At 40.1% G+C, this 20,677-nt stretch overlaps 1 long non-coding RNA gene across 3 annotated transcripts in view; it reads right to left on the bottom strand.

Annotated features, from left to right (window-relative positions):
• Window positions 1-17,397, bottom strand: part of LOC116597331 — an 88,915-nt gene extending 71,518 nt beyond the window's left edge. For 2 of the 3 annotated variants that reach the window (XR_004288560.1, XR_004288559.1), the window contains exon 1: window positions 16,585-17,365. This is a non-coding gene — a long non-coding RNA (uncharacterized LOC116597331). Of the gene's footprint in view, window positions 1-16,584 lie in introns of all 3 variants that reach the window. The other variant, XR_004288561.1, reaches the window with a different exon arrangement.
• Window positions 17,398-20,677: the final 3,280 nt, after the last annotated feature.

Below are 20,677 nucleotides of genomic sequence, written 5' to 3'. Positions count from 1 at the left end.
ATGAATTACAGTGGAGGTACAAAATTAAATGAAAATAGTCTGGGGGGATGTAGCACCTACTGGGATCTGAAACAAAATGTAAATGTGTACACCAATGTGTAAATGTGCCTGCTAATAACTGGGATCTTTCTGGTAGCTAGATCTTGATTCTTAGTTCCAGCATGAGCCCTGAAATTCTGCATTTTGAGTGAGCTCTGAGGTGATGCTGGTGCTTTATCTCCTCAGACCACACTTAAGAGAAGCATAAAGTCCAGACCCAGTGCTAAGCCTTGAAAGGAAAGACACCTCTTTCTCTGGGATGCCATCAAGGAAAGAGACATGCTAGTAGAGAAATCAAACCTGAGATGACAAGAGATGAGGGAGTTTATACTAAATGACTTTAAGCTCCTTCATAAAGAACTGGTGAGCTCATTTGTTGGGAATTAGTGTGGAGAAATGAGGGCTTGGAAATGGTGGGGAAGTTTTGGAAGAACTGTTGTAAGACGCTTATTAGGAGATCCGGAAGAGATGAACTGTGTTTTTGGTGAGGTGCATTAATAACATAATTAAACCATGGAATGAAGTGTGGGCTTTAGGTAAAGGAAGTAAAGATGACTTTCCCCAATTAAAATTAATGAGATAAATTTCACCTGTGGTGGCCAAAGTGTGCTTGCTAATAACTGCCTTAAAAGGCTCAGGAATGCAGTTCACCCCATCACCTACACGTTTGAAGCAGCCTACCCAACCCAACCGTTTCGATCTTTTCTGCTTACCTAATATTCAGCAATGAATAATATAAAAAACACAGCCTCTAGCTGTAATCAGGCTGCCAAGAAACAAACAACCAAAACAATATGGAAAAATGAGAGTCCCCAGAATCTTTAATATAAGGGCAAAGAGCAGTTTTAAATTTATCCAAGTTAATTTTTCCATAAGCAATTGTCTTTGTTGGCATTTACAGAGCATGTGAGCCCGACAATAATCCTTCAGGAGCAAATGGCCTAGGAATCCCTAATGACCTGAAGGTCTCCTCGAGCCGGTTTGGCTCCGGGGTGCCTCATCTCAAAAACCACTTCCCCTGTCCTCATTGCTTGCACAGCCCTCCATTGCTCTACACCCAGGACACATTCTCAGATGTGGCCTTGGAGTTTGGTTCCAAGTGTGAAATGAACATTGTGAGAAATGAACCTCCCTTATGTGTTATTCGTTCATTAAAGATGGAATAAAAAAGGATAAAAAAGTCCCTCATTATTAGTAATTTTACACACTATGAAGTTCCCTGCTTTTCTCATCTTCTGATTATTTCTACCAGACTCATTCCCAAAACTCATCTGCCATATTCCTCACCAGGTCCTCTGAAGTCATTTTCCTCTTCATTGAATTAACCTAGTGATTCCCCTCAGATTACCAATCATCTCTCTGTTTTATAGTTATTTACATATCTTATCTCCTATATTAAACTATTAGCTTCTCAAGAACAGAATTTATAGCTTATTTTGTTTCATATCTCCCTCTGCATCTAATTTTATTGTTGCAGGTTTTATCTGTAAGATTATTTATAAAGGAGTAATCCAGTTAGAGATTGACATGAAGCTAAAATAAATGGTAATTATGAAAACATGTTTCTATTTCAGTTCTGGAATTCTGTAAGCACATTCAAGGATACTATCTCAGTTTTCCCTATATTCTTCTATATTTTAACATCTAATTGCATGTAAAGTATGTGATATGCATTCCAAAAGACATTTGCAAAGGAACTAATCAGACCTACCGAATATACTTTTGATGAGTTAGATTCTGTCTCATAAACCCAAATGAAAAGTATTAAACATTACAGCACCAATTTCCCCCCCATCCTCAAATTACAGAGTGCAGAGATGAAGGAAAATGTTATAAATTTAAGGACAATAAGAACATGCAGAAAAAAAATCATCCAGGTTTTTATAATCTTTTTGGATTTAGAAAAACATTCAGCGCATTTCGATAAACATAGTGAATACCATTTTGAATTTTATATGCAGGCATGCCTCATTTTATCATGCTCTGCTTTATTGTGCATCACAGATACTGCATTCTTTACAAATTGAAGGTCTGTAGCAACCCTGTATCAGTGCCATTTTTCCAACAGCATTTGCTCACTTCATGTCTCTGTCACATTTTTAAAAAAAGATTATTTATTCATTTATTTGACAGACAGAGGTCACAAGTAGGCAGAGAGGCAGGCAGAGAGAGAGAGGGAGCAGGCTTCCTGCGGAGCAGAGCCCAATGCGGGGCTTGATCCCAGGACCCTGGGGATCATGACCCGAGCTGAGAGCAGAAGCTTTAACCCACGGAGCCAGCCAGGCGCCCAATCTGTGTCACATTTTGATAATTCTCACAGTATTTAAAAATTTTCATTATTATCGTATTTGTTATGGTGACTTGTATTCAGTGATCTTTGATGTGACCATTATAATTGTTTTGGGGCAGCATGAACTGCATTCACATAAGACAGTGAACTTAATGGATAAATGTGTGTTCTGGCTCTTCCCCCACTTCTCTCCCTCTCCTCAGGCCTCCCAATTCCCTGAGACACAACAATATTGAAATCAGGTCAATTAAGAACCTACAAGGGCCTCAAAGTGTTCAAGTGAAAGGAATAGTCATAAATATCTCACTGTAAGTAAAAAACTAGAAATGACTAAGCTTAGTGATAAAGTCATGTCAAAAGCTAAGACAGGCTGAAAGCTAGGCCTCTTGAACCAGCTGGCAAAGTTGTGAATGGAAAGAAAAGGTTCTTGAAGAAAACTGAAAGTGCTCCTTTGGTGAACATATGAAAGATAAGAAAGTGAAACAGCTTTATTGTTGATACGGAGAAAGTTTTAGAGGTCTGGTTGGAAGATCAAACCAGCCAAAATATGCTCCTAAACCAAAGCCTAACCCAGAGAAAGACCCTCACTCTCAATTCTCTGAGGGCTGAGAGAGGTCAGGAAGCTGCAGAAGAGAAGTTGGAAGCTAGCAGAGGTTGGTTCCTGAGGTTTAAGGAAAGAAGCCGTCTCTGTAACATAAAAGTACAAGGCAAAGCAGCAAGTGCTGGTGCAGAAGCTACAGCAAGTTCTCCAGATCTAGTTAAGGTCATCAGTGAAGGCGGCACACTAAACAGATGTTCAATGTAGACGAAACAGCCTTCTATTGGAAGAGGTGCCATCTAGAATTCTCAAAACTAGAGAGGAAAAGCTAATGCCTGACTTCAAAACTTCGAAGGACAGGCTGACTCTCTTGTTAGGGGCTAAGGCAACTTGTGACTTTGAGCTGAAGCCAATGCTCACTGGCCTTTCCAAAAATCCTAGGACCTGTAGGAATTATGCTAAATCTACTCTGCCTGTGCTCCATAAATGGAACAGCAACATCTGAATGTCAACACTTCTGTTTATAACATGGTTTACTGAATATTTCAAGCACACTATTGAGACCTACTGCTCAGAAAGAAAGATAAAGATTCCTCTCAAAATATTACTGCTCATTGACAATGTATCTGTTCACCCAAGAGCTCTGATGGAGATATACAATGAGGATTAATGTTAACACATGCCTGCTAACACAACATTCATTCTGTAGCCCGTAGATCAAGCAGTAATTTCAAATTTAAAGTCTTATTATTTAAGAAATATATATATATATATATATATATATATATATATATATATATACCTATAGCTGCCATTAATAGTGATTCCTCAAATGAATCTGGGCAAAGCAAATTGAGAACCATCTGGAAAGGATTCCCCATTCTATATGTCATTAAGAACATTCATAATTTTCAAGAAGAGGGAAGAGGTCACAGTAACAACATTAATAAGTGTTTGAAAGACATTCACTCCATCCAATCCTCATGGTTGACTTTGAGGGGTTTGAGACCTCAATGGAGGAAGTAACTGCCAATGTGCTGGAAGTAGTAAGAGAACTAGAATTAGAAGTAGAGCTTGAATATGGGACTGAAATGCTGTAATCTCACTATAAAACTTGAATGGATGGGGAGTTTCTCTTTATGAATGAGCAAAGAAAGTTGTTTCTTGAGATGGAATCTACTCCTGGTGAAGATGTTGATATGACAACAAAGGATTTAGAATATTACATAAACTTACTTGATGAAGCAGTGGCAAGGTTTGAGAAGACTGACTCCAATTTTGAAAGAAGTTCTGTAGGCAAAATGGTATTAAACAGCATTGTATGCAGCCATCAACAACAAGGCAAGATTTCCCACCAGCAAAAAGATGGCAACTCGCTGGAAACTCAGATGGTGATTTGCACTTTTAAGCAATAAAGTATTTTTAAATTAAGGTATGTAGATGTTTTTTAGACATACTGGTATTGTATAGTTAATAGAGTTAACATAACTTTTATATGCACCAGGAAATGAAAAAAATTCATTTGATTTGCTTTATTGTAATATTTGCTTTAATGCCATGATCTGGAGCCGAACCAGCAGTGTCTCTGAGGTATGTCTGTATATTATATAGAAAATAGTTTTTAGAAATGTAGAATTGGGGGCGCCTAGGTGGCTCAGTGGGTTGAGCCTCTGCCTTTGGCTCAGGTCATGGTCCTGGGGTCCTCAGATCGAGCCCCGCATTGGGCTCTCTGCTCAGCAGGGAGCCTGCTTCCCTTCCTCTCTCTCTACCTGCCTCTCTGCCTACTTGTGATCTCTGTCAAATAAATAAATAAAAATCTTTATAAAAAAATGTAGAATTGACAGGACAGTTTGGGGTGAGAACAGTGATAAGCTCATTTGCTGGAAAGTTCTAGAATAATTAATATAATCTATTACCAGCAGCTTTCCAATATAACAGACTCAATAAAATTTTCAAAATGATCTAAAGCCTTTAATTTCATATGTTAGTATCACCTTACCACTCTACTGTATCGATAGTGGTGTGTCATTCTTTCATCACAGCTGAAGACATTGGTAATTAATCTCAAACATTTCTACTCTACTTTTTATAAATCAGTTCTAGTTTCTTGCCAATAAGCATAAGGTTTCCTTCAATGTATTAAAATACTACTGCTTTATAATAAGGAACATTTGAATTAAATTCAAACACAGTATAGCCCCATTCCTAAAGACATGCAAGTTTAAAAATATACAGTTGGCTAGATATTCTCCCAATAGAGCATACTAAATAAGGTTCACAGCATGCAATTTTTAATATATGGCATGTTGCTCCTAAAATGTTTTGGAAATCACTTCTCTGACAGGGGTAAAATGTGTCTTCCATAATTATCTGTTATATGCCCAAAATTAGGGAATTTGTCTTGTACTATATGAATGGAATCAGGGTGGACTTATTTATGGTAGTTAAAATTGGAACTTGTAATTAAAAAATATGTTGTGTCCTCAACCAGAAAAATCAAAGGCCATTTGCTGATTTGGGATTCTTTTGTGGACATATTATATACTGCATAAAATTTCTAACCTCAAAGTGTGGTGTGTTCATTGGTCTGTTGAAAAGTATTATGATAAACACCAGAAAGGGGAAAAAAACCCCACCCAAATTATTTTAAATACTATAGTTATTACTTTTCTCCATTGTTTCACATCTTTTGGTCTAAATTAACTTGGCATGATTAGGAGAGTAAGTCTAAGACTGTGATAACAAAAAAAAAATAAAAGGATTTTTTATGAGCCAGATCTGAATGAAATATTCTTATTATTACTTGTATAAAGTCAGCATGTGAGTTTTTAAAAATAATCTGAAATAACAATCTTAAGTACTTTTGCAGAGGAGTAGAATTTGTCTTTTTCAAATTATTTTCTGATATATAGTCATCATGGAGACCTTGAACTGTGCAGACAGTAACATTATCTTTTTGCTAGAAGTGTTACATCAACATGCCTCTATCTGTATAGGAGAATCTTATGCTTGGGGACATTAAGAAAATTATCAATTAAGATCATTGTCTTGAAACAATAGGCAAACTGCTTATCTTCTGTAGCAACTGTAAATACTATCTTAAAATGTCTTGATAGGATCTGATCTTTTATTTCTCATCCATGACCATCCCAGGAAAGAGATTTCAAAATAGGAATCTTTCTATTTTTGTTCGCAGAGTCTGTACAGGCATTTGCTCCCACAGATGTTCCATATTTACTCACAGGAAAGAATTTTCAAGCCCACCTCTGCTGATTAAAAAATGATGACGGTACTAAAGAGCACTCTTCTGTTCCCCATGGAAGTCTTATTAAATGGCTCTAGATACCCATCCTTGTGAGCACTGGGAATGTCTGGCCTAGAATTTTCTTTTGGTGGGCCTCCTCAAACTTTCCTCCACCCTCCAGTCCTGCGGGACAAAGCTGTTCTGCTTGGTGACAGAAATTTGCTAATTATTTGAAGACATTTCCTGGCTAATCATTAAAGAAGGTTTGTTAATGATGGTCTTAAAGAGGCTTAAAGCATCAATTAAAAGGTAAATAAAATTATTTTACTGACAGCTTATGTATCCAAAAATGATTGCTCTTTGTGAAATGGTAATGTTCAGGCACGACAAAATGATTTCTAGCAGCACAGTTACTTTATTGTTTAGTACTTAGGGGAGGAAAAAAAGTTAATTGAAATGTGAAAAATGTTTAGTAAGGAATTACTGTAATTTACCAAATATTGTTGACTCCAGTCACTTTTACAACTCGAATCTGCTGAAACACCTAGCAATTATTTATACATAGTAAAAAATTGTAGTGTTAGCTAATCAATAAAACATTCACCTCTTCTAGAAGCATTTTTAAAACTCCCAAGCAAAATATAAAAAGACTGTGAATACAATTGCACTGAATTTTATTTCTACTGAATATACAAATCCCATCAAGCATTTAGTTTTAAACTTTTATAGACTCTAACACTGTCATGAGAGTCAACATAAAATCAGTAATTTTTCTACATAGGAGTCCCTGCAGAGGAAAGAACGTTTCTCCTTGCTTGAAAGTATTTGCATGTCCTAAATAAGTGGTTCAGACTCTGGTTGGTTCATTAACACGTTTACCAACTGAGCCGTAACTAATTGTGCAGTGAATTTAAACCATACCCTATAAACAGTAATGTATAAGAGCACCTAAATAGTAATTTAAATGCATCTGTTTCTGTAAAATAAATTTTAAATGATTTGGTTTATATTAAATATTCTGGCTCACCTGATTCAGCATCTCCCCATTATCATGTTTCTATTCACTGTCACTTTCATTACCAATCTTTCTCTTGTATATTATTTTTAAGGAAACACAGATCTTATTCTACATTATATGACCACTACATTATATGATCATTTTATAGACATGAGTGGCATGTTTCAATTGACAAAGGGAAAAATTCTCTTAGATTTTTCAAACAGGATAACCGTATTCTGTTAGAATAAAAAATGGCATGTTAAAATAAATCTGTAGGATAGTTGAATGAAGCTTTGAACAAATTCAGGAAAGAAAATTTATTATTTAAGGGATTTTTTTCTATTGGTAACTTTTAAATAATTTTTATTGTTATTTTTGACATTGTCTCAGTAGGAGAACGCCATTAGCCACATTTTACAAAGGAATGAAGGCTGTGGGTGTTTATGTGTTTTATCAGGAGTGTGCTAGTAATTCATCATTGTAGCCATCAAACCACTCTCATTAAAATTCTTCTCTTGCTGTCCCTCTTCTTCACTGTCCCATTCCTTATCCATGGTTACAAATGAGAATATAAGGATAAACCCAGACTGCTTATTGTACTATTCCTTTCCTCCACATCTACTCCTTAGAACATTCTGCATATTCTCAAATATTGCTGAAATATTTCTAACTCTTATCACTCCCTATTTCAGTCCTATCAGAAATTTTGCAACTCCTCCTTTATAGTTCTCTTGACCTTCTCCAACCATGGGGCCACATGTTAAGCATGTACAAACCTCACTGCAGCGAGGATTACTTACACTCCCTCTACCGGAGGTTCTAAGTCTCTTTACAAAAAGAAGATACACTGGATTTATCATCATCATTATTCATTTCTCAGGAACCCTTTAAGGTATATCTCAGGAAAAAAATTTAAGAATAATTTCAAGAAAAAGTTGAGACTAATTTTGGGGACCCAGGTTCCACAGAAAGTATGGGGCTAATTTTACATTAAGTACCTAAACTGGAGGAAGAAACTGTGTAGGGAGTGAGGTGAGGCGGACTAGGGAGGGGTGAGAGAGGGAGGGGTAGGAAGGAGGAAGAGACGTGTGTAAAAACACTAGTGGAAAGAGAAAAAAAGACAATATTTGTTCTTTTTTTAAAGATTCTATTATTTGTTTGACCGACAGAGCTAGTGAGAGAGGGAACACAAGCAGGAGGAGTGGGAGAGAGAGAAGCAGGCTTCCCAATGAGAGGGAGCCTGACATAGGGCTCGATAGCAGGATCCCAGGATCCCAGGATCCCGGCATTATGACCTGAGCTGAAGGAAGACTTTTAACCACTGCGCCACGCAGATGCCCCTGATTGTTCCTTTTCTGTAAGATCCTTCCTAAAAGTCATATGAAGATGAGCAATGTAGAAGCTGTTGCCCAAGTTGTGGGGTCAGAGTTGATGACAACGAACCTTTCACGACAAGATTTCAACTAGAACATATTGGTAAAAGTACACATACTTTGAAAGAGTCACTTATTCTCTGCATATTTTAAATCTATTTCTTACCCTTTTTTCGCACTTCAGTAATACCTATTTTAAGATGTGAGTTCTTCAAAGACAAGAAATACATCTGTTGTGCTTTCTTGGCATAGCACCTAGCACAGTAAATGGGGGTGTTAAATAAATACGATTAGAGGAGGAAAAAAATGGAGGAACAGTAATGATTGGTTAATCTCACATTTTGACCTATTTTTATCCTGTTAAGTTTTTCTTTAATGAGACTAGGTGTAAACATGCTAGTTTATCTTACATAAATTCCCCAAGCTGATCTAATACACGCAAGAATATTCTGATTTTTTCCCTAGGTACTGATTATTGGCATTGAAGAACTGATATTTTAAGTGCATGAATCCCTTACCTTATAGAAATTAGAATTCTGAACAACTTTGACCAGCTGAAAAATAAATATAATGAAGCTCCTTTGGGAGAAAAGATAGTTTGATTTGTAAAGAAAAAATACGGCAAAAGAAAAATGCAAGAAATTTAGATATACAGAGATATCCATTAAAAATTATTGTTTCACTGGAGAAAATCATGGAAGCATACCATCTTGAGACAGTAAAGATCTTCTAGTCAAGTTGCTACTATGTACATGTAAGCACACTGGGGTGCAGATGAGTCAGATGACCTATGTAACTCAAAATAGCTAATAAAGTGGAAAGGGGGAAGTAGATACTAAATCATCTGACTCCCAGACCAGTGCTCCAAAGATGGAACATTATGATGACAGATATATTTTCATAATAAATTATAGTGTTCAGTTTGTATCTCAACAAATTAAGAGACATGAAAAAATGAAGTGAACTTTGCAAAGATCCATAATGAATTAACTAATTTAAGGCTTGGGGATTTATAAAGAAGGCTTCAAGAATCATAGTGACTAAGTTTCAGGGGAAGCTTTACCAACTTTAGGTATATAATTTATAATATATAAAGATGGGTAACCAGATTTTTTTTTAAACTAAAGTCAGAAGAAGACACAAAACTGATGACAGCTACTAGCTAGGTATAAGATGGTTTCCTGTCTAATCATGTGAGAATTGGTAATTTTGGGGATACAAAATTCTATGCTAAATTTTATTTTATTTTTTTATTTTTAAAGACTTTGAGAGAGAGATAAAGAGAGAGAAAGAGAGCGTGACATCAAGGGACAGAGAGAGAGAGGGAGAGAGAGAATCCCAAACAGACTGCATGCCCGGCCCAGAGCCTGACATGGGGCTTGATCTCACGACCCTGAGATCATAACCTGAGCTGAAATCAATAGTTAGAGCCTAACCAACTGAGCCACACAGGTGCCCCCTATGATAAATTTTGAACAGGAAAAAAAATTCTGAAAATCACTGAAATTAGATCATTTTTGGCATTACACTTTTAAATGTTAATGTTTGCTTGATGCCATTTCTAGACTTTCAAAAAAGATCATTGATTAATATATTTACAAGTTGTAACATCTAAACGGTAGTATATCTACTTTACTTTGGGAAAACAAGATTTCCTTATAATGCTACAATAAGAAATATATGAAGATATCAAAGTAGTGCCCTTCCCAAATTCTATATGATATGTACTTAACTAAGTGTAATATATTATATTAACCTCATTTTTAACTTCAGAAATTAATTCACTTCAAGAAGAGAAAATGGACCACTCTATGGAAAGGCAGCATAGCACAGTGTTTAAGAACCATGAGAGACTGTGGACTCTGAGAAACAAACTGAGGGTTTCGGAGGGGTAGAGGGAGGAGCGTTGGGTGAGCCTGGTGGTGGGTATTGAGGACACGTATTGCATGGAGCTCTGGGTGTGATGCATAAACAATGAATCTTGGAATACTGAAAAAAATAAAATTTAAAAACAATAAATACAAAAAAATAAAAATTACTAAACAATTCAGAAAACTAAAAAAAAAAGAACATGGATTCTAGAGCCAAATCAAAGCTGTGTCTTATTTCTGTCTCTTGCACTTATTATCTGTGCAAACTTGTGTAAATTCCTTATTCCTGCCTATGCCACAGACAGGAATCAAATAAGGATGATAATGGCAACCAACCTCTGTGGTTGTTATAAAGATTAAATGAGTTAACAATGAAAATCACTGAACTCTTTGAATAGTTCTTGGCACATAGATGCCCATTTATAGCAAAATCTCAATCTCGGGGTACAGAAAACCCCATTAACAAAATTAGATACTTAGATTTACAAGTGTAAGGGTCTGAAAGAATGAAACTTCTGAAATGTTTATACACCAGAGAGTGGCACATGCTTTCAAATATGACGAAAATCATGACAGATACTTGAAATTTGCCATTTTCATTTAATATTAAAAACATAAAATTCCCAGATTGGAAAACCTGTCTTTGAACCCATGCCCAAGGAATGGCAAATACAGTCCCAGCATGGAAAACTGGAACTTAAGAGTACGACTCACACCTTCTTTACAACAAAACTGTCCCTTCATTTCCCCATACCCACCCCGAAGGAAATAGTTATGAAGACTTTGTCCTGAGCAAAAGAAAATATATTGGGTTATAACTTTAGTGTCTAATAAACCAATAAAATGTTAAGAAGTTCTTACCCCCAAAAGAAACCAGAATTAATTCAGAGGACATTTTCATGGTTGATGGCAAATGTACAAAGGCCAGAGGTCATCTCTCTAAAAGATATCAGTCCAGATCCTACTTTTATCATCCAAAAAAACACTGGGGTAATGGAAGGGGGGAAGTGGGGACATTTCTTCTAAATAGCATCCTGCAGTAGAGTTTCAAGCAAACCAACTTTTCAGGATTTTCTGAGTATGTTTTCAGGATAATTTTTCCACTCTCCTCTTAGCTCCTCCAAATGGAGTGGGCTACATGGAAGTTGTTCCCTTTGCTTGGGATGAAGAAGGTGCCTATTAGGCAAAAAACTGAAGAGAGTGGACTTGTGAGTTTAGAGTGCTAAGCCACAAGGTGGGTGTCCAAAGGGTGTTTTGGAATTTACCACTATAAGGAGTGTACTTGCACAGCAAGGAAACATCTGTAGCCATTCCAAAGGCCTCTTATATAAACTGAACTGTATACTTTAAAATGTATAGCATTTTGTGTCTATTATACCTGAATAAAGTTGATTTAAAAAGAAAATTTTAGTTTTTATTTTAGGAAAGATTCATATTAACAAAGTTTGAAATTAATCCAAAGTTTTGTTATTTCTGCCACTAGTAATGAGAAATTGTGCCAAATTAGTGTGGAAAATTCTTTCTCAAGTGCTTTTTTGTATTACATGTCAAAGGAATGATATTTATTGTAACGTAATTGATGCTTCAATTGTACTACACAAAAGAAAATACTTCCTAGCTATATCAGTTCTAATAACAATTTACATTTGCTCATATATACATACATTGTGAGATGTTCTGTCATGAAGGTTAAATAGAAGTCATGTCACAAATCATACATCAAAGGTTTTAAATTAGTCTTACTTTCCAAGAGTCACAATTCTAAGTTTTATATAATTTAGTGAAAAACATAGCGTTTAAGAAAATATTTCTTGAATTTTCCCAAAGCAAAATTGCACGATCTACAAGGAGAATAATTGTGTGAACAACAACAATTTTATTAGTCAAAATGGAATATATATTGTCAGAAAATACTCTTCAACTATAATAAGAATAAAAAATGACTAAGGAATAATTCTTTTGTTTTTTGAAGATTTTATTTATTTAGTTGACAGAATGAGAGAGAGAGAGAGAGAGAGAGAGAACAATCAAAGGGAGTGGCAGGCAGAAGGGGAGGGAGAAGCAGGATCCTTGCAGATCAGGGAGCCCAATGCGGGGCTCTATCCCAGAATCCTGGGATCACGACTTGAGCTGAAGGCAGACACTTAACCAACTGAGCTACCCAGGTCCCCTAAAGAATAATTTTTGATGTTCTAATAGAAATTTATGTTTTCTTTTTTTAATTTATAGCCATTAGACTTAGTAACAATTATATTTTAATCTTGACAGACACATACTTGTATATAAATGAATATCCACACAATATATATGGATAACTGAAGCAAGTTTCAAGAAACAGTTATTTCTGTTTACTCAACACACTGGCATTTTCTATTTAATTTAGGTAAAAACGTTGGTTGGATTGACGCTTGATCAACACTGCTCTGGTTTTGGAGAAATTATTTGTAATTCCTTCAGAAGGTAAAGCAGAGGAAATAGCAGCAGGAAAGAATTCAGACGAAGAGAACGAAGACATTCTAGAATGTAATTAATAAATGTTGGTACTGTAATGGATGATCAGCGAATGTTCCATGAATCTTCAGAAGGACAACTGACAACTCTTTGCCCAGGATAATTCTCAACTGTAGATTTACCCAGATATGGTAGATGGACCAAATGACCTTCTGAGTTGCTTGCAGTTCCAAAAATATTCTAGAACTTCCACTTATTTAGTGATTCATGATGATTAGATAGTTCTGCTTTTTAATTATTTTCTATTGATTGGTGGTTTTGTTGTTGTTTCAGAATTTTATCTGCCCTTAAATTTATTCATTTTATCTTTGATGATATAATTTGATATAACCATCACTACGTGAATATTCACTTTCAAACAAGAGTTTTAAAACATATTCAGAGATTCTATTAGAGCATAAAGTACATATATATTAATTGTAAATGCTTAAATTAAAAGGTTAAAAGAATATAGAATTTTAATCTGAATCATTACATATAATATATGGTCCAATAAATGAAAATGTATTAGAAAGCAAAGTCTAATTTTTATCTAAATTATTGATGTCTAAGGATATTTTGACCATGACCTATATTTATGTCTCTTTATTTTCTTTTTTTATGTTATGATACTTTTAGTGTCCTTAATAGCCATGCCTGTAAAGCTATTATAAACTGCTTGAGACCCGTTAACAGCCCACTTTCATATTCTAAACCATACTCATGCCAAAACACGGTTTAATAAGGTGCTTTTGATTTTTCCCAATGGCAATTTGTTATATTTTGATATAACACATTTTCAGAAAATAAATATCCTGACTTGCTACCTATTTGAAAATGTATTAGTTATTAGGAAGTAACAGTATTTCCATTCCACTGGTAAAAGTTGTTTAAATAATTTCATTAATCAGAACTTGTATAGTAAATTTGACCCCTGTTTTACTTGGTCATAAAATTGATAAGAATTAAATACAAGGGCATTCAAAACAAGTGAGGGCATAGCTCATAAAACTCAAGTTGACAATTCAAAAATAGCCTAGACTTTCTGATTAATCACCCGGAGTGGGATGCTGATAACTGCTGTGTCCTGTCAGTGTTTTAGAGGTGAAATCAGGACAATGGAAGTCAAGTGGCAAATGTTCCAGGCCACCTGGACAATGTGAATTATTATTATTTTCAGGTACAATGTTGTCTATGTTCCTCCCCGAGAAAATATCAGTTCTATTTTTTCTTTGTTTTTGTTTGTTTGTTTGTTTTTTTCAGAGAAGATTATGAGTGAGGCATCTGGGTTTTTTTCCCCAATTAAATAACTCTGATTCTTCACTCCCATCTCAGGATGGAAAGAGTAGAAATCCAAGAAGGAAATCTATTTTGAGGTTATTATAAAAGTAAGTGAATTTTTCCCTTCATATTTAAAGTTTGAAAAAATGAGCAGAATATCACAATCGAAAAACACAAATGCTGAGCAGACACCTCACCAAACAAGATACACAGATGGCAAATAAACCTATGAAAAGATGTTCAATATCATAAGCTGTTAGGGAATTGCAAATTAAAATAACAATGAGATACAGATGTAGTGAAAAGAAGGACCACCTGTACCCCAATATTCATAGCAGCAATGGCCACAGTCACCAAACTGTGGAAGAACCAAGACGCCCTTCAGTGGACGAATGGATAAGGAAGATGTGGTCCATACATACAATGGAGTATTATGCCTCCATCAGAAAGGACGAATACCCAACTTTTGTATCAACATGGATGGGACTGGAGAAGATTATGCTGAGTGAAATAAGTCAAGCAGAGAGAGTCAATTATCACATGGTTTCACTCATTTGTGGAGCATAAGGAATAACACGGAGGACATGGGGAGACAGAGAGGAGAAGTGAGTTGGGGGAAATTCGAGGTGGAGATGAATCACGAGAGACTGTGGACTCTGAGAAACAATCTGAGGGTTTTGGAGGGGAGAGGGGTGGGAGGTTGGGTGAGGCTGGTGGTGGGTATTATGGAGGGCACGTATTGCATGGAGTACTAGGTGTAGTGCATAAACAATGAATTCTGGAACACTGAAAAGAAATTTAAAAAATAAAAATTAAAAAAAAAAATGAGATACCATTATACACCTATTAGAACAGCCAAAATTCAGAACGCTGGCAATACCAAAAGTTGGTGAAGATGTGGAACAATAGGAATCTCATTCATTGCTTTGAATGAAGGCAGCTAGAAAGCCACTTTGAAAGACAGTGTGGCAGTTTCTTACTAAACTAAATAAACTTTTACTATATAATCCAGCAACTGTGCTCCTGTTACCAGGGTCTTTGGCAGGTTTCTACCCTGCTCTCTGGGTGGACAGGACTGCCTCCATGACCTTGGTTAGCAAGGTGGTACTAAAATAAATCTCCACTTCAAGGTCTTCAAGTAGGTCCTCAGATGGCAGACCTGTTAGGTACACAGATGGGGTTCCTCCCATTGAGTATGGTAAGGCTTCTGCTGAGTCACTGGGTAGGCCACTAGGTGGTTAGGATTTGCCCTGGATTGCATCTGAGAGGGGCTGCACCAGTCAGAAGCCTGCTTCAGGGTCCACGGTTGGGACTGAGGTCTATAGGACTCCCTCCAAGAGAATGGATTGGTGTGCACCTTGCTGGGCTTGTTGGTATACAGGAATGCCCTCAGACTGACTAGTAAATTTGGAGTTGGGTCACAGGGCTGATTCAGGATTCACAGTTGGATAGATATCAGTGGGCCTAACTTTGGGGGCACAGAAAAGCACGTCATCTGCTGGGTCCCTGTGTGGTCAGGACCACTCCCTGAAAGGGTCTGGAGCCAAGTCACGGTACCATTTCAGGATTCATGGTGGGACCAAAGGCAGTTGATTTGCTTTCAAGGGGAACTGACAGGTGTGTCTGCCAGCCCATCCCCTGGTGACATGGACTCCTGGACCAGAGAAGAAAGAGCTGGGTTTTGGGACACTTCAGCATTCATGGCCAGACTGAGTACTGAAGGGCCTATTATTGGAGGCAAGGGCAGGTGTGATTCGTCATTCGTCTTCCAGGGTCTCTTAACAGATGGTGCTGGTGGTAGGACCAAGGTCAAATGGGGGAGCAGCCAAGTCCACAGAGGGACAGTGCTGCTTCTGTGACTGTACTGGGACCTTTGTTGGATAGCCTGCTGCCTGGGCACCTGCCTGCTTTCTCAAAATGACTCTCCTTGGTCTTGGACTCTATTGGGGTTTTGCCATCTCTTATGTGGATTCCAAAACTCCCACAAGAGCAAATCTCCAAAGTACAAAGGTACTTTTGACTGTAGGTGGCTACCAAATTATTGTCGCTAAGGCAGAATATGAGTGGGACCCTTCTATTCTGCCATGTTGCTGACATCACCTCTCCTGAAAGGAATCTTGACCAGAAAAGTAGGTTTGGGTTTAATATGTTCAGCTCAGTGTATTTCATCATGCACCCAGTGAATTCAAAGTACAAATTTTACACCAGGGCTGTTACTCTACTCTCTAACGTTGCCACTTCTCATGAAGATGGCTCAGCGGGACACCGGTGTGATCCCATGGAGGGCTGGGCTGTCAACCGGCTTATGCTCTTCTCAGTATCGTCCCTAAATTTTTTTGTGGTATGGTTAGTCTGTGCTGGCCTGTGGGGTGTGGGAGCTGGCACCTTCTGAGGTGTCACTTGCTATTTTTGGTCACTTGGATAGCTGCTGATGAAATCCACGGCTGCTGCCACTTACTCTGGTCGCAAAGCGCCTGTCTTCCGCAGCCCCGTCCGCCGGACTCCCTGTTTCGGAGGTGCTGCAGGTCTCTATCCAGGAACTGCTGCGCAGGACGTGCCGGCAATGCGGGCTCAGGGTGCCCCTTTAGACTTACCCACTGTATCACTCAGGGTTTTCCACAGAAATAGACCCAATAGGATGCACACTGCCTATTTATATACTCACGTGCTTGTGGGGGCTGGCCAGTCCCAAATCTGCAAGGCGGGCAGGCAGTCTGCAGACCCACGGAAGAGCGGATGGTCTTGAGTCTGAAGACCATCTGGAGGCAGAACAGTTTCTCATCAGGGCACCCGGACCTCAGTTTTTCTCCTGAGCCTTGCGGAGGCTCGGAGGACGTGTACCCGCATTCCGGAAGGTCCCGGCTTCACTTAACGTGTGCTCGTCTCCATGGGGACCACGTCTGAGGAAACCCCTATAGCAGCGCCTCCCTGGCGACTGCCCTCAGAACTGGGCACCACAACCCATCCAAGTTGTCCCAGAACATTCGTCACCACATTGCTCTAGAACAGACACTTCATTAGTCGGTGCTGTCCTACCTCTGCCTCCAGGCTGGACACGGTGGGCGACGAGAACACCGGCGAGACGCTGTCCTATTCTGACTGAAACCTAATTGGGGTTACTTTGGGCTTTTTATCCTCTTGTACACTTACTCCCACTGGTGGCGACCCCGGGGGCTAGAGGGACTAGATCTTTCCCCGGGACCCAGATCACCTCACATCACCTTATCCTCTCCGAACGCCTCTTGTTCTCACTCTTTCGGAAGCACCACGGGCCAGCGGCGCTGGGTGACGCAGACACGTCACGTGGTGCAGCCGCACACATCCGGGCACCGAGCCAGGGTGCGCGTGCGCCCTCAGGGAGACACCCGCGAGCCGGACTAGGGCGGAGAGAGTGCGAAGACCACGCGCGCCAGCCTCTGCTCCCGCCACGTGGGCCTGACGTGAACGCTGCTCCTCCGGCGGGAGCTCGGGACAAGCAGAGAGGCCGCGGTCACAAGAGTCGGGGTGTTTCGGTCCGCCGTCCCGGCAGTGCCCGGGCGGCCAAGCATGGTCTCCCCAGTCGTGACAGTGCCGGGCGACCCCGGATCCCATGGCCCTCGGGCCTCGGACCGCGCCACCAGTGGGCATCTGCTGGTGCACAGCAGCCAACCCGGAGCGTCAGACGTGCGCAGAAGCTCCCTTCGGAGAGATACTAGTGCCCTGCACAAGGGAGAGTGTGGAGAAGGCGCCTGCTCAGCGGGTACGAGGGGCGCAAAGGCCAAGCATTAAAGGGGGAAAAAAAAAAACAAACCCCAAACAAAGATGGCGCCCGCGGAGGAAGCGTGTGAGGGAGGCGCGCGCCCGCCAGCAGGCCTCTGGAGGTGGGGGGGGGGGGGCGCTCGCCCCTCAGGCCGACTTGCGGACGAGCACACGAGCCCCATTCACTCAGCCCCGGCCCTGGTGGCCCAGCGGCGGCCTCTGCTCGGCCCCGGCGGTGAGTTCCTGCGCGCGAGCCCTAAGAGCCGTCCGTTTCTCAGGTTGTCGGACTCGGGCGGGCCGTCGAAGCCGGACGTCTTCGGGGCTTGTCTCTCTCTCTCAAACTTGAGGCGTCCTATGTGGGGGGCAAACCCTTTGCTTCTCAGGGAGCAGCTCTTTGGGGAGAAGCTCGGGTGTGAGCGCCCTCCCGATGGGGTTGCCCCGCGGTGACTTCGTGTCCCAGTGTCCCCCGCCTGCAGCGAGGCGGCCTTCGCTGTCCGCCCGCTCTGCAGCCGTTGTTGCGCCTCCTGTTCCTTGTGCAGCTGCAGAGTTGGCGCGTGTGGGAGGCGGCGAGCCCGGCGTCATCCTACGCCGCCATCTTGACCACCGCCCGTCGCCCGCAGGCGGGGTCGCCGCGCTCGCCTCCGTTTCCATAAAAGTCTAGTTCCGGAGGGTGGAAAACCCTGGAGTCTCTTCATCAACTGAGGCTAAGGGAAACTTTGGATTCACATCTTTATTTTGGGCTCAGAAGCAGAATGTACACAGGCTGTGTTTCTGCTGTGCAAATCCCAGCTCTCCCCCGGCTGTGGCTTCAGAGAGAAGTTCCTACGCGAGCGAGTTAGCAGAAGAGAAGCCGCCTCGTGTCACACAACAAGGATGCGCTGGGTTTTGGAAGATTCAGAGTTTTATACAACAGTTGGGGAAGCGTGGCCGGAAGACAAACAGCGACACAAAGAAATGTAAACTGGGGAGGAGCCGCGTCCACAGTGGTGCCGAGGCCGAGCGGTTTGATGTGCGGCCGCGGGGCGATCTGGGCGCCGCTTCCTGCGCCGGCTGTGCCACGTGCGTCTCCTCCGCCCTCCACTCAGATCCGTCCCCCGTGGCCTCCCCCTGCACCAGGCCCAGGCCTGCCCCCACAGAGCCCTGTAAGTCGGTCTTCCAGGTCGGTTCCAGGCCACGAACAGGTCAGTCTGAGGCTGGCACTGTTCCATCTGGGGGTTCGCAGTTGTTTGATAGGGAAAAGGCATCTTTGCAAGATGCATCCCGATGACTCCTCTACTTTGACCTTGGACTTCGCTGTGCTGATCTTTGATGGACTGAGGACAGACAGACGTTTGGCAGCCTTTGGAGAATGCCACACTGCACCTCCGTTCTGAGTCAGAATAACGCTTGTAGGATTCATTGTTTAACTTTAAAATAAAACCATTTTTTTTTTTTTTTAAACTACTCACCAGCCCCCCAACCAACCGTCCCCATTTACTTTGTGACTTTAACAATGCAAAATGGAACAATGTGAAAAGTAAAGCAATTGTTGACAAAATGTCACAGTTATTCATTCTAATTCCTGCTGCATACAGTAGGTATTCATCTTATGTTTGCCTAATCATTTTTGGAAACTTTACTTATTAATTAATATATATTTTTAAAGATTTATTTATTATAGAGAGTGTGTGCAAGAGTGGGGTGGGGCAGAGGGGGAGGGTGAGAGAGAATCTTCAGCAGACCCCCTGCTTGGTGCAGAGCCTGAAGCAGGGCTCCAAAGGACCCTGAGATGATGACCCAAGGCAACCAAGCATCCAACTGAGCCAACCGACTGAGCCACCAGTAAACCCATTCTTTAATATTTTATTTATTTATTTATTTAAGAAGATTTTTATTTATTTATTTGACAGAGAGTACAAGTAGGCAGAGAATCAGGCAGAGAGAGAGGGGGAAGCAGGCTCTCTGCTGAGCAGAGAGCCCAATTTAGGGCTCGATCTCAGGACCCTGAGATCATGACCTGAGCCAAAGGCAGAGGGTTAACCCACGGAGCCACTCAGGTACCCGGTAATATTTTTAATACAATTTTTACAGTTTGTGTATAATCATTCTCTCCTAAAGGTATAAACAAATACATAGATATTTCTTCAGCCAAGTGTGGATTGTGTTATTGTTCTTTGTATCTCCTAAGTTTGGGGAACAGGTGGGCATGTAGTGGATGCTGAATTTTTTTAAAAAAATAAATTGTCTAGAAACAAAGTATGTTACTTAATAGTATTAGAAAATCTACATCTTTCTTTTCTCTGCAACACCAAATCCTTTCAACTTTTTATCTTAACCAGATTGACTAACTGGTAGGGAATATGAATATGGGGAGAAAAGTGGGAAATCTGCACTTTATGGAAGTCAGTGTGACTTAGATTTTTAAATAGTTAGGTGTCACATTCCCATCTCATGTTTAAATGTTGTGGCCTAAGAACTTGTCATGTAGTCAACAAACTATGAAGACTGAACCCATGTAAATAAAATTTAGCACTGAATCAAATAAATGTTTGAAATGAATCTAACATTTATCTAATCTTAAGTAGTAGGCTATTGAGATACATATTAAGAAACTGTAAATAATGTAAAACCACAAGATTTTTAAACATTCAAATTAAGTGTTTCTGGGGCAAAGAGTAGAAAAGATGACCTTCAGTGGGGTAGGAGGGAGATAAAGTTTTCTTTTATCAGTAGGTTAGCCTTGCAGTTTTGTCTTCTCCCTTGTTCTGTCCAGTAACTTGACTGGAGGTTAGTTCATCAGCCTTCCCAGGTGAGCTCCTGGCTTTTGGGATATG

The sequence above is a fragment of the Mustela erminea genome, chromosome 8, assembly GCF_009829155.1.
Source record: "Mustela erminea isolate mMusErm1 chromosome 8, mMusErm1.Pri, whole genome shotgun sequence".
In the NCBI taxonomy this organism is placed as follows: domain Eukaryota; kingdom Metazoa; phylum Chordata; class Mammalia; order Carnivora; family Mustelidae; genus Mustela; species Mustela erminea.
The sequence above is the reverse complement of the archived record's forward strand: the minus strand, read 5'-3'. Positions and strand labels throughout refer to the sequence as shown.